Genomic DNA, 6,625 nt, shown 5'->3' with positions numbered 1-6,625 from the left:
ACCGGCCCTTCCAGAGGTGGGGGGGTCTGCGTGGGATGTGAGCCCCATTCAGGAGCTGTGCCCCAGGATGTTTCATCTCCCTGCCCTGTCACCTGCTCCCGGTTTTGACTGCAGCAGAGGTGGTGAGGTGGAAGTTGCTTGAGCTGGTGGCAGCTCTCGGCAGTGACTGGCGTGTTCGTTGCAGGGTTGGGATGGGGGGCAGCCAGCAGGTCTCCTGGAAGGGGCAGCCTAGGTGGGCCTTCCCAAGTGATCTGCTCTAAAGTTGAGTCCGGCTGAGACGGACGGGACTGTGGGAACTGGTGTGCGGTAAGTTCTCAGAATCTCCAGTGTGACAGGATGTTGCCTGTACCCTCCTTGGCGTCCTCTTTCCTCTTCTGTCAGGAGAATGAGCACCCCCACCCTGGGACTTTGTGCCAGAAACTCATAGGACAGTGGTTCTCACCTTCTGGCCCTTTAAATACAGCTCCTCATGTTGTGACCCAACCATAACATTATTTTTGTTGCTCCTTCGTAACTGTAATGTTGCTACTGTTATGAATCGTAATGTAAATATCTGATATGCAGGATGGTTTTAGGCGACCCCTGTGAAAGGGTCGTTCGACCGCCAAAGGGGTCGCAACCCACAGGTTGAGAACCATTGTCATAGGAGGAAATGTGGGTGTGGTGCTCATGGCCTTTTCTTCAACTGAGAGGCTTATCCAGCACCAGCAGGGGACCAGTAGCCCCTCTCCTTGGGGGCTCCAGTCTAGTTGGGGAAATGTCTGCACCGTGTGCACGAAGTCATGAGGAGGAGACCGACTCTAGGTGGGATTAAGGTGTCGGGAAAGCCCGTCTGAGGTGACGTTTGAGCTGAGGGCCATGGATGAGCAAGGCTTGAGCTCAGGAAAGTATAGGAGTGAGGCTTGCTTCTCAGTGGCCCAGGGACCTGTGACGTCGCACTCCCTGGATTTCTGTCTGAAATGCAGAATCACAAGGTTGGGCCGCAGGCCTGCTGAACCGAATCTGCATTTTAAGATCCCAAGAGATTTATTTCATGGTCACCTTGGCAAAGAGCCCGGGGCAGAAATAAAAATATGTCCTCTTCTGAAGTACAGTCTGGAGACCAGGCTCTCTGGGACAGTCTTCACTGAGTAAGCGATCCCTAAATTGACTGCAGAATGTAGGCCGACTGTGAACAAATCTCCCTGACTGGTTAGGGCCCAGGGAAGGGGATGGGCAAGTAAATCCGTTAGGTTGGGATTGCACAGTGGAGAAGGTATGTGCAGGGCCCAGAGGGGACTGTCACAGCCTAGAGCAGCCCTTCAGGGGCTGACGCAGGAGCCAGAAGGAGGACGACGTGGACTTTTCCAAGTGGAGGCAAAGCAGAGGCAACAATCTGTAAGGTGTTTAAAAAACCCCAAGTAGAGGGAAGGATGGCGGTGAGGGTGGGAATTGAGGCAGGAAGAGGTAGGGCCAGAGGCCAGGGGTCTTTTTGCGCTAGGGCAGCGGTTCTCAACCTGTGGGTCGCAACCCCTTTGGGGGTCGGATGACCCTTTCACAGGGGTCGCCTAAGACCATCGGAAAACACATATGTAATTACATATTGTTTTTGTGATTAATCACTATGCTTTAATTATGTTCAATTTGTAACAATGAAAATACATCCTGCATATCAGATATTTACATTACGATTCATAACTAGCAAAATTACAGTTATGAAGTAGCAACGAAAATAATGTTATGGTTGGGGGTCACCACAACATGAGGAACTGTATTAAAGGGTCGCAGCATTAGGAAGGTTGAGAACCACTGCTCTAAGGAGTCTGGCCTTATCCTGGAACTTGGTGGGGAAGTGATATCAGTGAGCTTTTAATCATGAAAGTGACAGTTCACTTATTGGCCACTTAGCAAAAGCCAGACCCTATGTGAGCAGTTTGCTGGTTTATCCCATTTAAGTGATCTGTGAGGTGGTTTCTAAGTGTGTTCCTGTTACAGTTGCGGGGGGCAGGGGGGGAGGGAGCCCCAGGTCTCATGTCTGCCAGGGAGCTCCCAGCAGCTGCAGAGACCACTGCGTTTCTGTTGGGAGGTGGGTGGGCTCTAGCAGGGTGAGCAGGGTCTCCAGGACTCCAGCTGATTGGAAGTTGAGGGTGGGTGAGTCGACCAAAGAAGACTGGTGTGGCATCCAGATTTCTGATTTGTTATTTAATTATGAAACGTTTCCATACACAAAACCAAAGGACATAACATAACCAACACCCACCTGAGACGGTTATCAAAATTTTGCTAAATTTTCTTTATCTGTTCATCCCCCTTTTTCTTTAATGACACAGCCAAGACATTTCGTGTCACCCCTATATTTTCTTTTTATTTTTTTTAGAGAGAGGAAGGGAGAGGGATAGAGAGAAGCATCAATGAGAGAGAATCATCAATTGGCTGCCTCCTGCACACCCCTTACTAGGGATCTAGCCCACAATCAAGGTACATGTCCCTGACCGAAATCGAACCCAGAGCCACACTCTGTCCACTGAGCCAAACCGGTTAGGGCGCCCATACATTCTTGAACGCATTTTCCTACAGAGCTACGGTGCCTTATCACAGCTAAGAATAAACAAGAATTTATCCAGTACCCAGGCTATAATTGGATTTCCCCAAAAACATCCTTTTACAGTTGGTCTGTTTGAATCATCGGCAAACGGTGTTAGCACTTTGTCTCTTAAGTTGTTCTAGGGCAGCTCCTGTCCCCACAACTTGAACTCATTGCAGAAATGACGGGGTCAATTGGGTCGGTTCAGTTGTGTTTTGTGTAAGTTTGAGGAATGTTCAATTGTCACTGTCTTACTGGTGTGTCTGAAGATACATTGATACCTGGAGAGATCTAAGGATAGATATGGTGCCAGATCTTAAAAACTGGTCATAGATGCCATTGACCAGGTAGCAGGGATCTGGCATATTTTGGTAAAGCCTCAGTCCAAGCTGACTCCACCATGTGACTTTGAGCAGGTTACTTAACTCCCCTGGGAGCTTGCTTTCCCATGTGTAAGGGAAAGACAGCCCCGCCACACAGGTATTTGTGAGGGTTCCGTGTGATGATGTGGGCACGGGCTTAGCTTTGTTCCTGGCATGTGGTCATCACAGGAGGGGGGTGGGTATTGCTCCAGGTCACAGGGAGCAGCTAAGTCCCAAGGTTGGAGTTACTGCTAAAGAAGCACAGCCATCCCCTGAGAGGTAGCTTCTAGCCTCATAAGTGCTGAGTCAGGGACATGACTCCCAGGGTGTGACAGGAAATTGGTGCGCAGATCCTCAGACACCAACTCCAAGCTCTGCGGAGCCTGAAATGCTAATTTTGAGGCCTTTTCCCTTTACATTGGGCCTCAGCTCTGCCTCTCCTGCCTGTTCTGTGCATTGTGCAGATACAAGGTAGACCCTAATGGAGGGTGTGGGTCTATAGAGTCCTGACCCCCAGTTCTGGTCTAAATCAGGTGTGGCAGGCGTGGAGCCTAGTGTCTGTTTCAGAAGCTCCCATATCTGACCACATGTCAGCCCTGGAATATAAGCTGGACACATATGATGACCCCCATCCTATCTAATAAAGAGGGAATATGCTAATTGACTCACATCATCGCAAAGATGGCGGTGCCACAGCCAATAAGGAGGGAATAAGCTAATTGACTGCCCCACCCTCAAAGATGGCGGCACCCAGTCCCCTCAGCCCCCCAGCCTCCCAGGGCTGGCCCTAGGCACAGGCAAGCCTTGGATGGTGGCTGCCCGGCCGCCCGAGGCTCAGGTAACCAGGGCCGGCTGAGGCTTGTGCTGTCAGCAGAGGTGTGATGGGGCGTCGCCTTCTCCTGATCACCGGGTCACCTCCCGCCCCTGAGGGCTCCTGGACTGTGAGAGGGGTCAGGCAGGGCTGAGGGACCCCCCTCCAGTGCATGAATTTTCATGCACCGGGCCTCTAGTCATATAATAAAAGAAATGGAAGTTTGAGAAGCTAACAGTTTCCCCAAAGCCATGTGGCCAGTAAATCAGGAAACCAGAAGTAGAAAGAACCAGTGTTTTCCATTTCTCCGGCCTTTCCCAAAATGTGTTGGCAGAACACTTCTGAAGGAGGTTAATAAATGCTCTGTTAAGGTCGAATTCTGTTTGTAATTTGGCTTGGGAAACACTGAACTTTAAAAAGTGTTTCTTTGGAAGAAGTTCTCAAAACCTGTAAGGCTTCAGTGGGTAGGGGCTCTGATGGGGCTTGACCTGGCTTCCTGGCTTCTCTGACCCCAACCCACACAGATCCAGGGGGCTCCTCGGCAACCCGCCCCCCAGTGCCAAGCCTTGCTAGCTTAAGGGTATTTTCTGAGAACACCTCTGCCCTTAGCTCCTTCCCCAGGCCCTGAGGGAGCACTGGTGCCTTTCCCACCCGCCTATGATCCCTGACCAGCCCTGGGTAGGGGATGTGGGCCAGGGAGTGCTCCAGGAGCCCAGGGACAAGCCTGATCCTGCAGCCCACCACAGTGCACATCAATAGCAAGTTACGGGGGAATCTTACCCCGTCTTCTGACGGGGCAAAGAGATTAAACCCTGAGAGGGTATGGCCACCTTAATTCCTTGATTGATATTATAATAAACTAGAGGTCCGATGCACGAAATTCGTGCAAAAGTAGGCCTTCCTTCCCCTGGCTGCTGGCACAGCTTCCCTTGCAGCCCCGGCTTCGTCTGGAAGGACGGAAGGACCTCCAGAAGGATGTCTGGTTTAATTAGCATATTATGCTTTTATTATTATAGGTCAGAGGTTTTTAAAATACACTTGTGGGGCCCTAGCCACTCTGGTCCAGTGGATAGAGCGTCGACCTCTGGACTGAAGGGTCCCAGGTTCGATTCTGGTCAAGGGCACATGCCTGGGTTGCAGGCTCAATCCCCAGTAGGAGGCTTGCAGGAGGCAGCCCATCAATGATTCTCTTCGTTGATGTTTCTATCTCTCTCTCCCTCTCCCTCTCTGAAATCAATAAAAATATATTAAAAATAAAATACATCGGTGGGACCAGCACTAAGGTAAAGAGCCCTCCTTCTTAGAGTCTGCCTCGTTACCCACATGACAGTCGGCTGTGCCAAGGGGAGGGCTGGGAAAGCCAGAGCCATGGGCAGCCCCAGAGGGCTGTGCACATAGTAACAAGACACCATGCGGGTGACCCAGTGGAGAGCTGGAGATCTTGGGTCCACCCAGTGTGAGGGCCTCCCCTGATGCAGGTCCCCCTTGACCACAACTCAGCCTGCCTGGAGCACAGTTCTCTAATTCAACATCTTCCCATCTTAGACTGTGGAGATACTGTGGCAGAGAGAGGACAAAGGACCGCTTGTTACAAAGACTGGGAAGGGGGCCTTTTAGAAAGAGGCTTGGAGAAGGAATTGTGTGAGAAAGGAGCCCTCCCGTCTTCCTGGATTTTCTCATGAAAAGAAAGTGGGCTCAGCTCTGATTGGATTGAAAACTGATGCCTCAACCATGGGTGAGATGGGAATCAAATCCTCTCTCTCCCCACCTGCTACAAAAGTGTCCTCAGAAATCATAGTTATTTGGGGGACTGGAGCCTGGAGAGACCTTCGGGGTCCAGGTTGAAAATGCCAGCGTTCAAGGAACCCAGCAGACGAGTTAATGACACCGGGCTGGGTGTGGGCAATGGGGAGAGATGGTGACCAGGGCGTACTTTGAGATTCTGCGTTCCACCTGAGGAGGGTACTTCTTGTCCATGGGAATCTGGTCTGCTGTTGCTGTTCAGATTTTTCAAGAAAAGCCAGACATTGTGTGAAATCCCCCAATTAAAAAAAATTATCGATTGATAATTTTCAGAGAGGAAGGGAGAAAAAGAGAAACACCAATTTGTTCACATATTTATGCAGTCATCGGCCAGTTCTTGTATGTGTCCTGACCGGGATTGAACCTACAACCTTGGTGTATAACCACCTCAGCTACCTGGCCAGGGCTGAAATCCCCCAATTTTTAAATGCCAGATCTAGTTCAAATCGTTTTACCTATTATGTAGGTCACAGAAAAGACATCTGAGGGCAGATACAGTTAGAAATTATAAACCTAGCCCTGGCCAGTTTGGCTCAGTGGATAGAGTGTCAGTGCTGGGACTAAAGGGTTGTGGGTTTTTCGGTCAAGGGCATATACCTCATTTGCAGGCTCAATCTGCACCCTGAGCAACCAGACTCACTCTCTCTCTCTCTCTCTCTCTCTCTCTCTCTCTCTCTCTCTCTCTCTCTCTCTCTCTCTCACACACACACACACACACACACACAGCTCTCCTTGCTCTTCTTTGCATCAGAGGCAATCTTCAGGTCTTTCTGAGCTTTGCTTCTCTGACGCTTTTACAAAAATATCTTCTTCATGCTGGTGGTTTCTGGTTTTCATCAAATAGGTTTTATTTATGTTTAAGTTGTATTGATTTTTAGAGAGAGGGGAAGGGGAGGGAGAGAAACATGCCAGAGCAAAACTTCCATCGGCTACCACTGGGGATCGAATGCACAACCAGCACATATGCTCTGACAGGGAATCCAACCAGAGACCTTCCGGAGAATCAAGAAGTCCTTCGGAGTACAGGACGCCACCCGCCCGACAAACCAGGCGGGTCAGGGCTCATCAGTGAGGTTTTAACGAGGA

The sequence above is a fragment of the Myotis daubentonii genome, chromosome 10 (genome assembly GCF_963259705.1).
Source record: "Myotis daubentonii chromosome 10, mMyoDau2.1, whole genome shotgun sequence".
NCBI classification, from domain to species: Eukaryota; Metazoa; Chordata; class Mammalia; order Chiroptera; family Vespertilionidae; genus Myotis; species Myotis daubentonii.
Note: the sequence above shows the minus strand (reverse complement) of the source record.